Source organism: Ambystoma mexicanum, chromosome 2p (assembly GCF_040938575.1).
Source record: "Ambystoma mexicanum isolate Mex_15411 chromosome 2p, UKY_AmexF1_1, whole genome shotgun sequence".
Taxonomy (NCBI): Eukaryota; Metazoa; Chordata; class Amphibia; order Caudata; family Ambystomatidae; genus Ambystoma; species Ambystoma mexicanum.
This window is the reverse complement of record NC_090923.1, coordinates 384443545-384466577: the sequence shown is the minus strand read 5'-3', so window position 1 is coordinate 384466577 and position 23033 is coordinate 384443545.

The window sequence follows — 23033 nt, the reverse complement described above, 5'->3', positions numbered from 1 at the left end:
CCATCAAAATCCCCAATCCAGCGCAAAGGGCTGCGCTAAACCTGTACCAGCACGGTAAGCGGGCTACGTGTATCACTGGGGTGCGCGGGAAGTACCTCACGCGATTGGCCCCGTGCGAGCAGGGTACGCGTATTTCAGGGGTGCGCGGGAAGTTCCACACGCGATTCCAGCAGGGTACGTGTATTTCAGGGGTGCGCGGGAAGTTACACACGCGATTTCAGCAGGGTACGCGTATTTCAGGGGTGTGCGGGAAGTTCCACACGCGATTTCAGCAGGGTACGCGTATTTCAGGGGTGCGCGGGAAGTTCCATACGCGATTGGCCCCGTGCGAGCAGGGTACGCGTATTTCAGGGGTGCGCGGGAAGTTCCACACGCGATTCCAGCAGGGTACGTGTATTTCAGGGGTGCGCGGGAAGTTACACACGCGATTCCAGCAGGGTACGTGTATTTCAGGGGTGCGCAGGAAGTTCCACACGCGATTTCAGCAGGGTACGCGTATTTCAGGGGTGCGCGGGAAGTTCCACACGCGATTCCAGCAGGGTACGTGTATTTCAGCGGTGCACGGGAAGTTACACACGCGATTTCAGCAGGGTACGCGTATTTCAGGGGTGCACGGGAAGTTCCACACGCAATTTCAGCAGGGTACATGTATTTCAGGGGTGCGTGGGAAGTTCCACACGCGATTCCAGCAGGGTACGTGTATTTCAGGGGTGCGCGGGAAGTTCCACACGCGATTCCATCAGGGTACGTGTACTTCGGGGTGCGGGGGAAGTATCACACGCAACATCAGCAGGGTACGTGTATTCCAGGGGTGCGCGGGAAGTTCCACACGCGATTCCATCAGGGTACGTGTATTACAGGGGTGCGCAGGGAACACCACATGTGAATTGCACGTGTGGTTCCTCCCAGGTGTTCCCTCTACACCCTCCACGGCCCCTGCAGGTGGCTCACACCACTAGGGCCTACCCTGCACATGTCCTGCAGGCACCCCATCCACCATGGCCATGCCCCCCGGCCAACCACATGTCAACTTGCACTACTGCCCACCAACGCATGTCCGCCTGCACCCCCAGCCACCAGGGGCACCCTCCACCAGGCCCCCACCCATGTCTCTTACCACCCCCACCCCCCAGCAGTGCAGGGTCACCCTCCACCAGGCCCCCACCCATGTCTCCCACCCCCCCACCCCCCAGCACTGTGGGGCACCCTCCACCAGGCCCCCACCCATGTTCAACTCATGTTCCCCACCACCCCCAACCCCCAACACTGTGGGGCACCTGCCAGCAGGCCCCCACCCATGTTCAACTCATGTTCCCCACCACCCCCACCCCCCAGCACTGTGGGGCACCTGCCAGCAGGCCCCCACCCATGTTCAACTCATGTTCCCCACCACCCCCACCCCCCAGCACTGTGGGGCACCTGCCAGCAGGCCCCTACCCATGTTCAACTCATGTTCCCCACCCCCCCACCCCCCAGCACTGTGGGGCACCTGCCAGCAGGCCCCCACCCATGTTCAACTCATGTTCCCCACCACCCCCACCCCCAGCACTGTGGGGCACCCTCCACCAGGCCCCCACCCATGTCCAACTCATGTTCCCCGTGCACTGTGGGGCACCTGCCAGCAGGCCCCCACCCATGTCCAACTCATGTTCCCCACCCCCCAGCACTGTGGGGCACCTGCCAGCAGGCCCCCACCCATGTTCAACTCATGTTCCCCACCACCCCCACCCCCAGCACTGTGGGGCACCCTCCACCAGGCCCCCACCCATGTCTCCCACCCCCCACCCCCAGCACTGTGGGGACCCCTCCACCAGGCCCCCACCCATGTTCAACTCATGTTCCCCCCCCCACCCCCCAGCACTGTGGGGCACCTGCCAGCAGGCCCCCACCCATGTCCAACTCATGTTCCCCACCCCCCTACCCCACAGCAGTGCAGGGGCACCTGCCAGCAGGCCCCCACCCATGTCTCCCACCCCCCAGCACTGTGGGGCCCCCTCCACCAGGCCCCCACCCATGTTCAACTCATGTTCCCCACCACCCCCACCCCCCAGCACTGTGGGGCACCTGCCAGCAGGCCCCCACTCATGTCCAACTCATGTTCCCCTGCACCTCCACCCCCCAGCACTGTGGGGCACCTGCCAGCAGGCCCCCACTCATGTCCAACTCATGTTCCCCTGCACCCCCACCCCCCAGCACTGTGGGGCACCTGCCAGCAGGCCCCCACTCATGCCCAACTCATGTTCCCCTGCACCCCCACCCCCCAGCATTGTGGGGCACCAGCCAGCAGGCCCCCACCCATGTCCAACTCATGTTCCCCAGCCAACATGTCATCACAATCTAGATCCCTGGTCCCTATGGTCAGCCTCCAAATGCAAAGCACCCACCCAAGTATTGCATCCACTCACTCATAATTGGCAATTACATGACAGAACACCAATTGCAAGTTCCGAAACAAACACATTTCCCTCACATACACGCAATGGGTGTCAGTGAATCTCAAAACCCATATCATGATATGCATGAAACCAATGAGATGATACTACACATTGAAGTTTGATAAAAAAATATGTATTAAAGGAAACATGAATAGAATCAAAAATAAAGAAACAGAAATGGGAATGTACAAAAATGAAAAGAAGCATGTCCGTGAAAAAAAGCAAAACCAAAAATCAAAATCCAAAGTGATGGTGTCCAAAGTCACTGTCCAGAAAACAAAATCCAATGGGAAATAAAGTTGAAAGCCATTGCTCCATGGTTAAAATGTGAAAGAAAATTACAATCCAACAGTGAACTATGTACATACGAACAAGCCATGGTCCATTATCCCAACAAAAGAAAGGAAACCTATCTAACTACACTAACTAATAAAATAAACTATATACAAAAATGTGGCCAATGTCCAAAAGGTCCAAAATAAATCCAAAAAAAAATGAAACCTAACACTACCTACATAACTATGTACAAGGGCAGCGGGCTAGTTTGACGGCTCACTTTTGGATGTCCCGGGCCAGGGCATCATCGAACTCCTGCTCAATGTCCCGGAGGCGGTCCTCCTCCATGGCCCGAGGGTCCACAGGGCCGTCGCCGTGTCCGCCTCCAAACCCCTGCGGATTGCCTCGAGGCACTCGGCCCGCCTCAGGGCCCTCTGCATGGAGTTCTCCGCCCTGACCATTGTGAGCCGTGCCTCTTCCACCCGCTGCCGCTCCACATCTATGGCATGGCCCAACCGCTGCCACACGGGAGACACTCTCTGTCCTGGGTCCTCCTGCCCTCCGGCCGATGCCTGCCCCTCCGATGTTGAAGGCCCCGAGCCTTCATGGCTCCCACCACGTTGCTGCTGCTGCTTTGCCTCTGCCCGTGCACTGCCTCCTGCTGCCTGCACATCCTCCGCCGGCTGGGGTGTAGTCGTTGATGTGGCCACCCCTGCTGGACGTCCGACTCCCGACTGTGGCAGGGATGCCTCCTCCACCAGCCTGGCCGCACCGTCAGAGGCAGCTCCACAGGGCACCCAGGTGACTGATGGGTGTGAAGATGGCACGGAGGACGACTGGCGCGTAGGGGGTTCAGTTGAGGAGGGGGTCGTAGCAAGCCCCATCATACAGAGGAATCCGGTCGGGTTGACCTGTCCCAGCAGGCTGACATGGTCAACGAGCCATTCGAGATGATGTGCAGCGGGGACAGCGGTATGTGGAAGCCTGATCAGCAGATGTGACATGGATGCCCATCTGAAGACTGCAACACTTGGCAGAAGTGTACACATGCATGCAAGTGTGGTGGTGTGTGTACATGTGTGGTGCACTTCCTGTGTTGCATGTGATGTCTGGCTCACCTTTGCCTGCTCATGCTGTTGTATGTGTATGGATGGTGCTGGCAGTTGCGATATGGCTGTGGTATGGCTCATGTGTGCGAGTTGAAATGATATGTGTTTTGGGGATTGTGATGCCATGTCTGAGGTTTGCCAATGCCACTCATGTACAACTGTCATGTGTGTATGTGTCCATTGTACAGTGCCCTGATGCCTGTGTTTTATTTCTCCCTGTCTGCAGCGTCAACTGATGAAGAGGGCAGAGAAGGTGCTGTGGAGCACAGCGGCGGGGATCCCATCGCCAGCCGGAGACGCAAGGCCCGGCTCCCCTCCAATGTTGTCATCTCGTCGGGGAGTGAGGAGTCCGGTGCCGCGTCCCAGGCCGCAGCTGCCGGAGGGAGGTCCAAGAGGCGGAGGTTGGAGTTGGACTCCTCGGCAGCAGAAGGGGCAGCTGGGACCCCACAGGGCCCAACAGGGGAAGATGGCACGGAGTCATCCAGGTTGGTGGGGGGTTTGGTGGAGGAGGAGGCCGTGCAAGCACCAGAGATGGGGTCTGGAGGTGGGGATCCCACTGGTGCTAGTGGTGCAGTGCAGGACCAGGGACAGGAGGCAACACAGGCCGCCGCGGAGGTGCCTGTGTGCAATCCTGTCCCTGATCCTGTCCCTGCATCATCTTGCACCAGCAGGGATGCCTACGTCCAGACCCGTTTTCAGGCAGGGGATGAGCTCACAACAACTGGCCTTCCTCTGCCTGCGGACGTGGCTATCCGGGTCCGGGTTGAGCCTGTTCTGACTGGTGTGGCGTTGCGTCAACGGGCCATGCGAGGTGACCTGCAGTCTTTTCATGAGGAGACTGCATGTCATCTCGAATGGCTCGTTGACCACGTCAGCCTGCTGGGACAGGTCACCCAGGCCGGATTCCTCCGTATGATGGGGCTTGCTACGACCCCCTCCTCAATTGAACCCCCTACGCGCCAGTCGTCCTCCGTGCCATCTTCCCACCCATCAGTCACCTGGGTGCCCTGTGGAGCTGCCTCTGACGGTGCGGCCAGGCTGGTGGAGGATGTCCAGCAGGGGTGGCCACATCTACGACTGCACCCCAGCCGGCGGAGGATCTGCAGGCAGCAGGAGGCCGTGCACGGGCAGAGGCACAGCAGCAGCAGCAACGTGGTGGGAGCCATGAAGGCTCGGGGCCTTCAACATCGGAGGGGCAGGCATCGGCCGGAGGGCAGGAGGACCCAGGACAGAGAGTGTCTTCCGTGTGGCAGCGGTTGGGCCACGCCATAGATGCAGAGCGGCAGCGGGCGGAAGAGGCACGGCTCACAATGGTCAGGGCGGAGAACTCCATGCGGAGGGCCCTGAGGCGGGCCGAGTGCCTCGAGGCAATCCGCAGGGGTTTGGAGGTGGACACGGCGACGGCCCTGCGGACCCTCGGGGCCATGGAGGAGGACCGCCTCCGGGACATTGAGCAGGAGTTCGATGATGCCCTGGCCCGGGACATCCAAAAGTGAGCCGTCAAACTAGCCCGCTGCCCTTGTACATAGTTATATAGGTAGTGTTAGGTTTCATTTGTTTTTTTATTTATTTTGGACCTTTTGGACATTGGCCACATTTTTGTATATAGTTTATTTTATTAGTTAGTGTAGTTAGATAGGTTTCCATTTGTTGGGATAATGGACCCTGGCTTGTTAGTATGTACATAGTTCACTGTTGGATTGTATTTTTCTTTCACATTTTAACCATGGAGCAATGGCTTTCTTTGTTTTCTGGACAGTGACTTTGGACACCATTACTTTGGATTTTGATTTTTGGTTTTGCTTTTTTTCACGGACATGCTTCTTTTCATTTTTGTACATTCCCATTTATGTTTCTTTATTTTTGATTCTATTTATGTTTCCTTTAATGCCCCACAGTGCTTTGGGGAACATGAGTTGGACATGGGTGGGGGCCTGCTGGCAGGTGCCCCACAATGCTGGGGGGCAGGGGGGTGGGGAACATGAGTTGGACATGGGTGGGGGCCTGGTGGCGGGTGACCCTGCACTGCTGAGGGTGGTGGGAGACATGGGTGGGGGCCTGGTGGCGGGTGCCCCTGCACTGTATGGGGGTGGGGGGGTGGGGAACATGAGTTGGACATGGGTGGGGGCCTGCTGGCAGGTGCCCCACAGTGCTGGAGGGTGGGGGTGCAGGGGAACATGAGTTGGACATGAGTGGGGGCCTGCTGGCAGGTGCCCCACAGTGCTGGGGGGTGGGGGTGCAGGGGAACATGAGTTGGACATGAGTGGGGGCCTGCTGGCAGGTACCCCACAGTGCTGGGGGGTGGGGGTGCAGGGGTACATGAGTTGGACATGAGTGGGGGCCTGCTGGCAGATGCCCCACAGTGCTGGGGGGTGGGGGTGCAGGGGAACATGAGTTGGATATGGGTGGGGGCCTGCTGGCAGGTGCCCCACAGTGCTGGGGGGTTGGGGGTGTGGGGAACATGAGTTGGACATGGGTGGGGGCCTGGTGGCGGGTGACCCTGCACTGCTGGGGGGTGGGGGTGGTGGGAGACATGGGTGGGGGCCTGGTGGAGGGTGACCCTGCACTGCTGGGGGGTGGGGTGGTAAGAGACATGGGTGGGGGCCTGGTGGAGGGTGCCCCTGGTGGCTGGGGGTGCAGGGGGACATGCGTTGGTGGGCAGTAGTGCAAGTTGACATTTGGGTTGGCTGGGGGGCATGGCCATGGTGGATGGGGTGCCTGCAGGACATGTTCAGGGTAGGCCTCTGTGGTGTGAGCCACCTGCAGGGGCCGTGGAGGGTGTAGAGGGAACACCTGGGAGGACCCACACGTGCAATTCACGTGTGGTGCTCCCCGCGCACCCCTGTAATACACGTACCCTGATGAGATCGCGTGTGGAACTTCCCGCGCACCCCTGTAATACACGTACCCTGATGGAATTGCGTGTGGAACTTCCCGCGCACCCCTGGAATACACATACCCTGCTGATGTTGCGTGTGATACTTCCCCCGCACCCTGAAATACACGTACCCTGAGGAGATCGCGTGTGGAACTTCCCGCGCACCCCTGTAATACAGGTACCCTGATGGAATTGCGTGTGGAACTTCCCGCGCACCCCTGGAATACACGTACCCTGCTGATGTCGCGTGTGACACTTCCCCCACACCCCTGTAATACACGTACCCTGATGGAATCGCGTGTGAGACTTCCCGCGCACCCCGAAATACACGTAGCCTGGACATTCGCGTGTGGAACTTCCCGCGCACCCCTGTAATACACGTACCCTGATGGAATCGCGTGTGATACTTTCTGCGCACCCCTGATATGCACGTACCCCGCTCAATCGCGTGTGTAACTTCCCACGCACCCCTTAAATACACGTACCCCGCTCAATCGCGTGTGTAACTTCCCGCGCACCCCTGAAATACACGTACCCCGCTCAATCGCGTGTGTAACTTCCCGCGCACCCCCGAAATACACGTACCCCGCTCAATCGCGTGTGGAACTTCCCGCGCACCCCCGAAATACACGTACCCCGCTCAATCGCATGTGTAACTTCCCGCGCAACCCCGAAATACACGTACCCCGCTCAATCGCGTGTGTAACTTCCCGCGCACCCCCCGAAATACACGTACCCCGCTCAATCGCGTGTGTAACTTCCCGCGCACCCCCGAAATACACGTACCACGCTCAATCGCGTGTGTAACTTCCCGCGCACCCCCCAAAATACACGTACCCCGCTCAATCGCGTGTGTAACTTCCCGCGCACCCCCGAAATACACGTACCCCGCTGAATCGCATGTGTAACTTCCCGCGCACCCCCGAAATACACGTGCCCCGCTCGCACAGGCCCAATTGCTGTATGTTGCCACTTTTGTAAGGCGCAGGGACGCTACCGCCTGCCTTCGTGTGGCGGACGTGTTTCGGTTTGTGCGTGTCTTTGGCTGTGCGTGGCTTTGCCCTATTCGATTCCATGAATACGTGTGGTTTGAGTGCGTGTGGGCGTTCCGTCTGCTTCCCTGCAGTACATCCCCAGTTACGCCCTAATTTTCGCGCGTTGTTCCCCATTCCGCGCGTTACGCCCCATGTTCCGCCCACTTTCTGGTGTATTCGCCGAGGTTGTGCGCTTTCACTGTGCGCGTCGCGCACGCCTTTTGGGATGTTGCAGTGACGTGTGCGCCATGCACGGGTTTGGCGCACATCCCGAGGTAAACACGCGCAGGGATTTCCATGAATCGCACGCGTGCACATGCGCCTGTTTTTTTGCGCTTGCGCCTGCTTGCGCCTGCTTGCGCCTGCTTGCACAAAGATTTTCGGCGCACGTTTGTTCCATGAATCGGCCCCATAATGCGGTGTTGTCTTTATAGCTGTCACTTATGTTTTCATACAGCTTCATATACGGTGCCAAAGAGATTCAGAGCGCGGCCATGATGTTATTATGAATCTGTATGCCTGCTGCATTTGAAAGATGGGTTTTATTCCCTCAATTAATTTCCCCATTCTCAGTTTTATCAGAGTCAATTTTAGACGACTCTTTTAACCGTTGGCTTTTTTCTACCTCCTCGTTCAAGTTGTTGTCACTACCAATAGACACACAATTGTTTTTTTGAGTGGTAGTAACCTTTTCTGTTTGCGTCGCAATTGATCTGTTTTTTTCTTTTAGCCAGTTGTTTCCATCTTACAACTTGGAACCACCTATGTGTCTTCCTTTTGACACAAAGGTTGATTGTAAGCAATATTTGTCATGCTGCAGAGATCTGATCATGTCAACATCTTCTGAACTGTTCAATAAGTGTGGGCCGCTGTACGGATTCTTAGATGTACGAATTTGTTGTGATTTTGGTAATGACTGTGCAGCAGATCCTCCTTCTAACTCCGGAAGGTCATTATAATATGACGCTGTATCGGGAGTATCTTGTTCTTTGGTTTTCTTAAAGTTTCCTTTCATCGTTTTTATGAATTGATCTCTCCATTCTTGCTCACAAATTTCATCTGCAATCGATAGTTTTGTGTTTGCTTCTACTTTGGTGTATTATTATTTTCCCAATTAGCGGTGAGGCTGCTTTTCTTTTCACTTCATCTTGGAGCCGTTTCACTTGAGTATGTACATTTCTAGATTTAGAGACACTTTTTTCTTTATTAAGAGTTTTGGGTTCTTCCACTACTCCCACCTCTTTTTCTTTGTCGATAATGTTTATAGTCAAATCTTTTACAGATTTTGTTTGGGCTTTTTGTTGGTTTTGAGGGGAACTGATGTCCCTTCTGTACCTTTGTCCTTCATATTGTGTCTATTTTCATGAACAATGCCACTGACGATCGCATGTGGCTCTTCTCTACATTTGGGCATCACAATCCCTCCAACCTCTATTCCTTTGTCCAACATAGGGTTCTTGTCACCAGCCATCAACTGATCATCAAAGCTTGAGGATACCGTAGCAATGTTTTTTATGATTGATTCCTCTATCATTTGTTGTCCGTTGGGAATCATATCCTCTTACCGCTCAGCGGTGATCATTACGTCTGATGCGTCAGAATATATGGAATCGTCCAAATTTGTAGCAGAGCATTGAGTTAGATTAATTTGAGTTGGTTGCACTGTTTCCATCTCCACTGGGGTCTACCCTAAGTTTGATACATGTGGAGTATTCCTTAGATCATTACTACCAGTGGCTTTGTCATCAATTAATCTGTCGCCACAGCTGATTTCCATCTGTGACCGGGCGAGGACACCATCAACCTGGGTTCCTACTTTAGATAACTCAGCATCCGTGACATTCCGTACATGTTCCTCTATTTTGTCGGTGTTAAATGACTTCTCCTGTGACCATCATTTATGTTGAGCCAAAGCCCTTTCTTCTAGTACGCTGCCGGCGGACTGCTGCAAGCCACTGGAGAGCGGGTAAACAATTCTTGTGAACTACCTTTCCAACGTTAAGTGAGTTTGTGTTTGCATTTATGATGCAGTGTCTTTTGAAATTTTCTGTAAAACACTGTTCCCCCTAGTAGGTTGAGGGTCTTTCTTTGAAACATTACTTGTGTAGCCCTGTTGTTTGAATTTCCCCGGCAGCCCTCCCTTGCCACACATGTCTGATGCAGATGCATGAAATAATACATAAGAGTCCCGATCCCTCTCCTTACCTGTTGGTACAGCTGTATCAGCAGGATATTTTTCGGCCATGCTGTATCCTGTACCCTGCAGCGAAAGACACTAACACCTCATGCTGATCCTCGCGTTGAGTGCTCTAATTCCCTTAATCAGTTGGCAGAAGGATGTGTTTTCCTAGTGCTGCCGCAACACAGCAAACAGCCAGACAGCACCACTAAACACAGCCCTTTACGCAACAGGGCTTAACGCCGCAAGGGTCGCTGGGGCCTTCTTTTGATGCAGCGACTTCCTGGAGGGGCGGAGCAATAGGTGGGATTCACCGGGCTTACTAGCCAATGTCTGTCCAATGTCTTTCCTAACGGGCACTGCCCGTGAAATCAAGTCAAGCAGCTGAGTTCCACAACAGCTGTCAGCAAATGATCGTGCTTGCAGCTCCTCTCATGCAGCACAGCCAAACAGCGCCACTAAACACAGCCCTTCACTCAACAGGGCTTAACGCCACAAGGGTCGCTCGGGTCTCCTTTTGATGCAGGGACTTCCTGGAGGGGCAGAGCAATAGGCGGGATTCAGCGGGCTTACTAGCCAATGTCTGTCCAATGTCTTTCCTAACGGGCACTGCCCGTGAAATCAAGTCAAGCAGCTGAGTTCCACAACAGCTGTCAGCAAATGATCGTGCTGGCAGCTCCTCTCATGCAGCACAGCCAAACAGCGCCACTAAACACAGCCCTTCACGCAACAGGGCTTAACGCCACAAGGGTCGCTCGGGCCGCCTTTTGATGCAGGGACTTCCTGGAGGGGCAGAGCAATAGGCGGGATTCAACGGGCTTACTAGCCAATGTCTGTCCAATGTCTTTCCTAACGGGCACTGCCCTTGAAATCAAGTCAAGCAGCTGAGTTCCACAACAGCTGTCAGCAAATGCTCGTGCTTGCAGCTCCTCTCACGCAGCACAGCCAAACAGCGACACTAAACACAGCCCTTCACGCCCTCCACGCAACTGGGCTTAACCTACATTTATATTTTAATTTGAATTAAAAGTTGTTTTAGAACTTATTTTAGAGTATGTTTCATCAATTTAAAACAGTGTGCAAAAAATGCAAATAGCGTATCCTGAGCCTAGGATCTGCTGACTTCATGTTTTGCTAGGACTAATTTGAGAGCCAGTTCGTAACTAAAATCATAGATTACTATAATGAACGTGGCATGTATTCAGTGCATCGCTCTAAAATTGACTAGACCTGCCTCGTTTCTGCTTCCTATAAACATCTCTGAGAAGCTGCTGGATAAAATGCTTGCAGAAACACCCGGAGTTGGGTAGTCCTCGCTCCAGTACATACTGACATAAAAGAAAATATTCTGTCCTCCCGAGAGTATCGCCTGGCAACTATTATTTGTTTCACGTGACATGAAAGAATTTCTATACACCTGACCATTTAACCTCTTGGCCTTGGAGAGATACCATTCTTAGATGATTCTAGACAAACACTCCATTGTCAATTGGAATCAGAAAGTGATGAAAGGTGGCTGATATTTTTGTGGTTGCTAGTTTAGCACGGCCAGTTAAAACATTTATTAATTTGCGAACCCAGTCTGGCATTGCTTTTCATTTCTGCTTCGATATGTGACAGGCTGTGATTTTCCACATCAACAGCTACAGTTAGTTGGAAGGAACCCGAGGCACGAGAATGAAGCAAAACTAACAATTTAACCAAGGGAGAAATTGCTGTGCTTTTTTCCGATGTGTGGCTGCGGGTCAGCTTCAATTAATTCAGGCATTTCAAGCTTAATCTCGCTTCGTGGCAAAGAATTCAGCGTTTCTTTCTGCTGTGGCATTCGTGAGCCAGCTACCATAAAGTGTTCCCTGTGACGCGTGCTATCGGCTTGTCTATTAATATCGCAATTGTGACGCTCCCAGCCCTTGTGTGAGTTTGCAGCCCAGCTACATACAATTTACCCATATGAAATCTTTTTACTTTACTTTCACATCAGTTTGGCAAATGAACATAACAACAGTTCAACAATACGAATTGTGAAAATGACTTGAATGCACATCTATTTGAAAATACTACACTACTTGGCCTATAAATCTGGTCTAACACTTCCCCAGAGGTTCACATGTGCTTCCATTTCATAACGTTAGTTGTATCAGCCATTTCCTATGTCGGTTACAAATATAATAAAAATGTACTGGGCATAAGAAATAAAAACGCACTTCAATGTATTTTCAAGGTCACAAGATGATGTTATTGAATATTATTATGAAGTGATCTCGTGATTGATGAGTGTTAAGAATTTGTGCCATTTGCCACATAGAATCGTATTAATTTTCTACCTACTGGAGATCTGCTATGTCAGTTGTTGAATACACTCACCTTTTCTATAAATCAGCACTAAAATCAACCGACAGCCATTAGAAAAAAAAGGGTTGTTTTGTAAAAATAATTGATTTGTATCCATTTATTCGTGAATAAACACTGCCCTTGCACAGTACAAAAGGGCATCAGTTGAGCGGAACAGTACCATGACTTAGTTATACCAGGGACGTAATTTCACCAAAATGCCAAAGGTAGCAGAAGTGACATCACACGACCCTTGACCCCCTGATGACATCACAGGAAGTGATGTCATTTGACCCCACCCAAAGTGATATCGCGGGAAGCGATGCAACACGACCTTTCACCCATTGACAAAACAGAAGTGGCATCACATAGCATTCTACAATACGAAAAATATGGTTGCGATATCACTATAATGTGATGTACATTTCATACAAGAATCAATCGCCATATGTATCAATAAGATCAGTGTGTATAGGCCCATATTACCAAATTACTGTGAATGCAAGCAGACGTCCATGACCAAATGATAACTATGTGTCATTATATAGCACTTACGCTTAAGTGCTTTATATAGAAAAAATATACACCCAATATCACCCAACTGGTGTTGGTACTCATTTATCGACCTCAGAAGGATGAAAGGCTGAGTTGAGGCGTTTAAGAACAGACAAAATCAGTGACTCCCCTTGAAGTGTGCCTGAAATAAACCTTTAATCAGTCTAGCAATTATTGTATAGAATTCCAGAAAGACACATTATTTTGTCTTCCTATTCTTTATTATTTAGGGTCAGTACTGAAAGTGTTAGACTTGTGGCAGTCCTGTTCTTATTTTTCTTCTTTTTTTTTAAGGGGCCTCAACAAGAAAGCCAGCCACTCCAGAAGTTTTTAGAGGTCGCAAGGGAGACCACAGAGGTTGCAAGGGATACCTCAGAGGTTGCAGTTGCGACCTCTGGTTACCCCTAAATGACGTCCTTGAGTTATACCTCGTATTGTAGTTGGGATGGGGATAAAGAGAACATATGAAGGGGATGCCACAAACGGTAGATTACAAAATTGTGCACATTATATAGTTAACTATTGACAAAATATACAAATACGTGGACCCCTCCATCCAATTGCTTTGTATCTTACTTTTTTAAACTTGTCACACTTCCTCTCTCTCTATCTCCACCTCCTACCACTCCCACCCTCCCTTCTCTCATCTATTTCTCAACCACCTCTGTTACTGTAAAGTTCCCGGCCCTCTACTCAGCCAACCAACCTTTTGTTCCTTTCAACTCTGAACAATGAAGTAATTCAAACCTGCAACCACCTCTCACCTCTATTCCTTATTTAACCTCTTCTTTGTCACATTTCTATACTGTGGTCTCCACCAGTTGGAATTCCAGAGCAAACACTTTACTGCAGCCACTCTTACCCATGCCTTCAACTCTTTAACCACTACTCACGACTCACAATTCTCCTCTAGTCTAATCCTAATTGACCTAACCACAGCCTTTGACACTGTAGACCTCCCTCCTTCAAGAGCTATAATCACTTTGGTTCAAGGCCACTCACTCAATGGGGTATTCTCTTAAGTCACCGACTGCTCCATCAATTCTCATGGAATTCAAACACTTCCGCCACCCACCAGCTCCACCAGGTGCCCACCAAAGTTCTGTTCTGGAACCATTCCTGTTTATGGTCTACACCACATCCATGGGAATACTCATCTCATCCTTTGACTTGCAATACCATTTCATCACAGATCAGATGGCACCCACACCTTCCCTCTATAAATGCTCAACCTAGCACCAGGATGTAATTTCACCACCTGGTGCTAAACTCTTCCAAAATCACGTGTCTCTCTTCCCCCAATGTTAACCACACTTTTCCATGTCCTGACTGCTTTCAACTGCAGATCCCCACTTCTTCACCCAAAGCTTGTAACTTTGTTGTCTTAATTGACATTAACCTTATACTCTAACAATTCATTATATCTACTGCCAAGGCTTCACAAATTAACCTTCACAATTTAAGGAATACCAACCCACATTTTACCCATCAGCAACATTCCTACCTCTCCCATTGTGACCACAAAGCTTAATCATTACTCAAGTCTATACCTTGCCTTCTGCCACCTACAGCAATCATTTCCCACATTTGCACACTTACACCATATATTATAACTCTCCATGCAAAACTGCTCTTCTTTTAAATTCCTGTTCTTCGGCATCTCACAGATGAACAGGACAGTGCTTCGCTGGGCAGTGACATCAGTGTTCCTCTGGCCTGCAAGAAACAAAATCTAATACAGAATGATCTGAGGATCTCGAAAAAACCTGCTGAGGAATAACTATAACATGGAATATCCTGAACAGACATGCAAGAAAACATCCGAACAATGAAGGAATCATCTCATACAACAACTCCACTTTCAGCAAACCAGTCTGTGGAAGTACATAAACAATCTCAGCTGGGCAACATCAACAAATAAATGATCCAGCCCCACAAATGGATTATGAACTACAACTTTATTATAGCATGTGATGATCTGTTTTATTAACCTTTGGCAGTAAATAGAATGCCACAAGTTCTTTTCTCGAATATTAGACATTTGATATGTTTCACAATATTGTTGGAGATGGAGTTCATAAATTATTCAAGAATGTGTTGAATCCATAATGTGGTTATCACATACTTCAAAGTAATAATTTGTGGCAAGGAGTTGCATGTATGTTTCTGTTTTGTATGTCTCCATATACATGATCACAATGGCACCACCCTTGTCCGCTTGTATTGTTGAGTAAGTCAGATTTTCTCACACAATTATTGAACATTTGAAGTTATGGGCTGTGTCCATAAGAGGGAGAACAGTTTGAGCCTATATGTGAAACCATAATCAGTAACATGATGTCTACTGTTCACTGTTCTGTCCATCGACATATTCTTTGAAATATAACCATTGTAAGTAGTCCTCAATTTCTCAAAGAAATACATTCACCTAGTTCCTTTTTCGGGTAGAATGACAGCCCCTTAGGGTGTACAGAGTGTCCAGCATCTCCTAATTGGTGTTTAGTTAGATTGATAACTCATGCATTGTAGTATGGCCCTCTGTTGATTTATCAATGTTGGTTATATTTTGTTAGTGGATATATGACCTGGAACTGTCTTGGGCCTTTTGAATGCAAAAATGATCCCAACATTTGCTCCGTATAGGTCATGGTCTGCCTTGTTTTTCTGAATTAGTAAATAATCCTGGCTGCCTGTTCTTCTCTGGCATTAATATATTAAGTTAAGTGATATCTGGGTACATTGAATCTATCTTTAATGGACACAGCATGCTTTCAACAGGACACACCAAACTTCCTCAGCAGAATTAGAGAGATAAGATGTGTATCACCCAATGCACACTTGGCAAGATAGGATGCCACCTTATGTCATAAAATGCCTTCTTTTCTCAATAAGATGTACATCTTCTTGCCAGGTATTCCTGCAAAAAGAAAACAGCAAGACAGATGCCCCAATCAGAGCGATCGAGGACCTCATGACATTGTAACTCAGACACAACAACTTTCTTTTAATGGAGAGCACTTTCTAAAAAACACTAGATTGCCATGAGCACAAAACGTTGCCTGAATATGCAAATCTATTTGTCGCAGAGATCTAGAAAGAGATCCTACAACAACAATTGTAGAAACCGCTAACATAAGTGGGGTACATTGACAACATTTTCATGATTTGGACAGAAGCCAAATATTGTCTTAAACAATTTGATGATTGAAGCAAATTGCATCTACCTCCACATTAAATGTGCCTTGGACTAATCCAAGATGAGCAGATATTTTCTGGATTCCACTATCTTTTTTGGAAGGACTGGTCAGCTGGAAAACTGCTGTGTCCAAGAAATCCATGGACAAGAAGAAGACCCTGTATTGGACAACTGTCCTTCCAAGCTACACAAAAAGATCTATTATCTGCAGCCTGCAAGCTGAGTACCAATGCATATGCTTCAATATAATGACAAGAGACAAGCAACTTGCTAGACTACACATGTCCTTTAAGTAAAGGGTTATTCAGATGCACAAATTGCAAGGGCGTTTAGTTATATATTGAAACCTGATACAAATCACAGAAAGCAGAAGCATAGAAAGAATGCCCTTTGATGTCAACTAGCACAACACAATTGAACAGATTCGTTAAGGACCTACAATAAGTAATCAGCATATAGAAATAACTGAAAGATATTTTAAGTGACCCTACCCTCACCCACGACTGCATATAAGCAGTCCATGACTAGTAGCACATTTCCAAAAGATTATGGACAAATGTTGTCTGGAATGAACCAATGCAATATGAGGAGATGCAAATCCTTCCAACGGTTCTATGTTCATTCATCCCCATTTGTTTACTGCATTTTTTCCTGAAAATGTTTGCCTGAAAAATTAATTGAATGTTTTAATTTTTTTATTTAGGGGATACCCCCAGGCCCTCCCTTCACTATTATGTATTCCTTATTTCCGACCCCACCTTACCCCTTATATGCCCTTGCCCAGACTCACATTTTTTCCGATAAGATTTTTCATGGAAAATAGTTTTGAAAAAATTGCTACAAAAAGTAAAAAAAACTGGTGATGAATGAACATCATACCCTAGCCAACACATTTGCACTGAATCTGCTATAAAATCCCTAAAGATCCAAATAATGCACAGTAAAGTAACATACATTTATAGGAAAGGAGCTAACACTCACAAACAACTGTAGGCCTGTTTCTTTGCTGGAAACTTCTTTTAAAAGCAGTGGTGTGACACGCATTAGACTCCAAGATTGAGTGGATGCAAATGAAATTCTTTCAGCATCGTAACTTGGTTTTAGGCCTGCGCTAGGTACGTTTTAGAAGTCCCTTATTCTGTATCTTCTGGCAGCCAGATCTGTTTATGCATAGAAAGAAAATCTGTGTGTAGCGTTCATGGATATGGCTGCAGCTTTTGATCCTCTAGGTAGGACAATGTTATGGTCCTTTCTGATGTTTATGGGTATTCCGCCAGACCTCTTGAGAATAATAGTCCACCCACATGAGCAAACCTTTGCAGTGGTTAGATATGCAAGAGGTTGCAGAGCTGCCTCCCCAATTCCAGTCAAGAAGGGGTGCAGCACGGTTGCATACAGGTTCCCCTCTTATTTAATTTATATACAAATTGGCTGCATGAAACACTAAGTGTGACACCTACTTGATGCTTAGTGCACTACCATTCAAGATGCTCTCTCTCACAAAATTGAGTCTTTACTGATGAAAATCAATGCCAGAAAAGCCCTGCTCACAAGACCATATTATACCCGCCATCCAGGAGCATATCAGCAACATCCTCCTTTTTATCTTAAGCCAAGTCACACCTGAGCAAGAAGCAGCGACCATTAGAACACTAAAACCATCTAACTGTAAAGGTGACTTGTGCCTAGCCTTTGTGAAGCTCTGGAAACCCACTCTCACACCTATCATCACCGACTTTGCCAATGCATTGTTCGCAATGAGTACGGTGCCCACCTTGATCAAATCTGCCTGAGTCACACCTCTACTAAAGTAAACCTCACTGGACCCTACTATTCCTACTAACTACCATCCCATAACCACCCTTCTTATTGAAAATCCTTGACTGCCTAGTTTAAGCTCAAGTCCAACAATTCCTAGAAACTAACAATCTGCTAGGCAAAAGGCAATCTGGCTTCCGACCGAAGCACAACACAGAAACTAACTTACTGGATCAAAAAATACGAATGGACTTTATTCAAGACTCTGATTACCTAGCAATCCTGTGCTTACTAGACTTCTCTGCTGCCTTTGATTTGATCGATCATAATATCCGCTGCAAACACCTCCACCAACACTTCCACTTCTCACTGGAAGCTACCAAGTGGATACAATTCTTCCTCAGTGGTCGGAACACACACGTGTTCATAGGAGACCTAGCTGCCAAAGCTATCCCAACCCCACTAGGTCTCTCGTCATACTTTTATAACACCTATACAATTCCCCAGTTTAATTTTCTTGATTCCAGGGGAATCATCTATACCAATTTTGCAGACGATACTCAGATTCTCATCCCGCTCTCTGGGGATTACAACACGGACACCGTCCAAATTAATGATGCCTATATCATTATCCAAAATTGGATGGCCACCCGCAACCTATGTCTGAACGATGAAAACATTGAGCTTCTCATCATAGGCTCCCCACATCGTATCAGACACCTTAAATCGACCTATTGTTCATTCAGCATAGATGTCTCGTCCATACCGGTATCCAAGCAAATAAAAACCTGGGGGGTCTACCTCGAAGCTGACCTTACTATGACAAGACAGAATACTACTCTTGCTCCGTCCATGGACTACACCACTAGACTGATATTCTTGAGCAGGCAGTTCCTCTCTCCAAGCAACTGCATCACACTTGCTCGAGCTCTTATCCTCTCTAAACTCGATCATTGCAATGTCCATCTCATGGGCACCTCCAACACCAACATGTCAAAATTGCAACTTCTCCAAAACAAAGCACTTCTCTCTGCCCTCATCCTCAAACGCTCCAACCACATTTCTGCAGCCAGACACAATGCCCATTTGCTGCCCATCAAAGCTTAGGTAGAATTTCAAACACTTTCCATCACGCATCACTGTGTCAATAAGGATGTACCATAGCACCTCACTAACTCCATCACCAAAATCACACCTGCTCACAACCGCCAATCAAACTGGAGCATCTGCCTGTTCACCCCACGTTTCAAGGGAAAAAGGGCTGGAAGAGTGAGCTTCAGTGTACAGGCTCCAACGCTCAGGAACGCTATAGCCACTCACATCGCTAATGAGCAATCATTCCCTGCTTTAAAAAAACGTACCGAAACTTGACTGTTTGACAAATACGTTTAACAACGGCTCTTCAATACCATGCTTTCTTGACTACCTCTTGTATTTGCTTCTCACCTTTATTCTGTAGTAACGCTGTGATACCCTCGAGTTTGGGTGTTGTGAAAAAATGTAAAAATAAATTCATAAAAATAAACAACTAATGCCTGCACATAAATGGCTGAAAATCCTGATGCTTTCATAAGATGATTAAAGTGTCTATCTTGCTAGGATAGCTAACAAACTCAAAAAAAGTATTGATTTTTATAGCTCCTGTATGAATGAGACATGCTTGGCAGTTAACACCAAGAAATCGCTATCCTCACAATTCGGAAAAGACCAGCAGCAAAACACCAGACTTTTCACCCCGAAATGACATTTTTGAACAAGTTCATGAATACGATTATTAAGATGAACACTTCGCTGATGAATTGAATGGCAATTATCAGACAGAGAAGGAAGCAATAGGAATGTTGCAATCAATTGGGGGCCTGTTTGCTTTTACCAAGAGCTTTAAGGCTCAGACCATTGACATTATGCTCCGTGGATATGAAGCCAAAGTCAAAACGGTTGCGCCATATGTGATGGGGCTATGAGGCTATTAAAATGTCAATGCATCTACAACTAATCCAATATAATTTCTGTAGAATAATCCTGGCTGAATCGAATGCTGCTCCTATCTTTGCAATGCATAATGAAATGGGTATCCTGAGCACCAAGGTAGGCTGACTCAAATATCGCTTTTGTTTTGAATCATTGTTAACAAACAGGCTAAACTCAACAATCGTATTTTACGAAACCTGCTCGAATCAGACATGGCTTCAAAATTCACTGGCTATGGTTTACACAAAAAATGTTGCAGGTAGTCCAGCATCCAACTATTAGGAAAGCTTTCCCTTGGGTGCAATTTCCCATCCATTTATGGACCCCCAAAACTATTTGCTTTTGTTTGGCTTACCTACTCTGACTTTTTCCAGTGGAGCGCAGCCTTCAGCTGCACTTCTCTGGGCTTTAGCTCATTTGTTATGGGCAAACTGACACGTCTTTCAGGCTGTCTTTACTGGGAACATATGTTTCCCTTAGTCTTTGATTATGTTGCCATTTCTTGGTAACTTTTTATCTATGTGCCAAGTGCCTTACAGTACCGTGCATAGGGGTCCTTTGGTTTTATGGCCCTAGCCACCCCTTTAACAATTTGTGGGCGATTGTACAAGTGTGCCTAGGGCAAACTGTTGGCAGCAGTGCCGAGAAAATGGTATGCCACAAAGTCTTTTGTTCTGTGCTTTGGCCATTTTGTCCCTTTGCCTTCCCCCAGGTGGAGAGACCCGGGTATTCCTTATTTGGGCATGCAGCCTTCCGCAATAAACGCATCTTTCGCAGGCTCCTGTATGTCGTGTGTGCGAGTGCACAGGAAGAGGGTTAGGACTGTCTCCTCCCAATCCACACTACTGCTGCCAGTATGTCTGGTAGGCATGAATGACTGGAAACACTGAGGACCAAGATTGGCCCAGAGCAGATCTTCCATTGGCTATCCCAGATTTGAGTGTAAAATGAATCCTGGATAAGAGAATGGGGATTGCATCCAATCCAGGTCAATCAACTGAAGATCACACTGAACTATAGTAGGACCCAAGTATCTTGAAATGAAAGAGCAGTCCGGTGGAACCTCTGGAGACGTGCTGAAAGGTTTGGCACCCTGAACCTGCTGTTGTCCCATCGGACCCCTGCTTTTGCATCGATCACAAAAGGCCTGTAAGGTTGCTTCAACCCTGTGGAGTAGTGGGACCAACTACTCTCAGCACCTCCTGCATACCCTCTAAAAGAGCCTCTTTGGAAGTGTTCCTGGGCCATCCAGTGAACTGACCAGCTGTAACCTGAGGTATCGTATAGGAGCACCACCATCCTGAGTTGACACTTGAGACTTGGGGAATCGCTAACTTGTGGTCCTGGGCCTCTCCCACCAGTCCTAGCTCCCCTGGGTCATGATTTATGAGAGTGTGCCATGCCGCGAGCATTTGCCGTCCCTGTGTTACTCTGCTGAGTTGCCGGTCGCTGTAGGACCCTTGCATACCTTTCCCCCTGTGCCGTGAGCTGTGCTGCACTGGAACTGTCATCCTTTCTTCTTCGAGAGCTTGGAAAAGACGTCCCATCCTGCAGCCTGTGAGATTCAGAGCAACATTGTTACTGCAGGGGTTAAACCTTCAAGCAACATGGACTAGACTGGCAAAGTTTGGCCTGAATGGTGTCAAAGGTCAGTGAGTACTTGCATCACTTACAGGTGCCCCCCTGGCACAGCCATTTGTTTTTACGCACGAGAATCTCTGAAAAGATAGACACCTTAGTTGGGCTAGCCTGCACTCCCCAGCTATTCCTGAAATCTGAAAGTCGCTCTACCTGCAAGGGTAGACCCTCCTCAAATGATAGGGCTTTATTCTTCATGACCTCAAGCCCCTTCCTGAACTGCTACAGCTCCATGAAGAGGATCCACTTTTGTTCAGATGCAGGACTGTGCATTGTTAACACAATGCTGTACTTTTAAGCTCAAGGCTCCACACTTTGTAGGGCTGGACTGCATTATTTAGGGATCAACTTTGAAGAACTGCCTAATGTGATAATTGTGTTTACTTACCTCGTCTGTTACAGGTTGTGGTTGTGTTCTCCCCCTTATCCGCATTAGGTGAAACACATTTGTATATATGGTACATAGTGTATGGAGTGTGTGGTAACTGTTTATTATTACTTTGGAATTATATTTGTGTTTAGTTATAAGGCATATTAAAAAAAAATTGATATACACTTTTCTAAGGATGTTCTGTGGAGTTTTACTGTGTGTTTTCCATTGTGGACTTCGGATTACTCTCACGCCACTTCAAACTTAGGGCCTTATCACGAGTTGGGTGGTAACCCTTAAATCCGGCGGAAACAGTATTAGCGCAGCAAATCCCGCTCCGCTGGATCACGACTGAAAATCTTACAGCCAGCGGTAACAAAGCCGGCTGCAATACCTCCGGCTGTAACAGCGCCTGCAAACAATCACGCTATTACAGAGCCATCACAAGTACAGAGTTGGCACTCATACCTCCGGGAAACCGGCGGAAATACCGCCAGAAAATGCCCCCAGCCAAATGTTGGAGGTAACAGAACACAAAAGATAGCAACAAGGGCCCAGGTGAAAACAATGCATACAAGAGGCCTAAAAAAGACCCACCCATGCACAAAGCACCCTCCCCAACAGCATTGTACCATTCGGAGCAGGGAGTAGACAGCAACAAGGTCCCAGGTGAAAACAATGCTCACAAGAGGCCTACAAAAGACCCACCCATGCACAAAATACCCTCCCCAACACCATTGCACCATTAGGAGCCGGGAGGCTTGATGTGGACATGTACTTGAAGTTGAAGCGCCTGGAGCTACAGAGGCCTAACAACGAGCACAGGGTCCTGGGAGCACAGGGGATGGTGGGCTGTGGAGAATGAGGAGAAGGAGACCAGCACCAGCAAGGTGGCCAAAAATCCCCAGGGTCAGGCCAACAACTTGGGAATTAATGGGCAGTTTGCGTCCGAGTACAGGCTGGACAGGGCAACCATCACCCAGTCGCTGGACACAATCCAGGCTGACATAGGCAGCCATATAGCCATCAGCACCGCTGTGCCCCCACTTTTGAAGGTTGTATCCATCTCACAGTACCTCGGCACTGCCGGTTTCCACCACACGGTTGCCATGATGCATGGTATGGCCCAGTCCACCTTCAGTGCCGTGCTGGGACAGGTGCTGGATGCACTGCTTCTCCATGTTAATTAGCACATTGCATTGCCAGACACACAGGCACAGGTCAAGCAGCTCAAGGCACAGTTCCATGCCATTGCCAAAGTTCCAAACGTCCTTGCTGCCCTAGACTGCACACATGTTACACA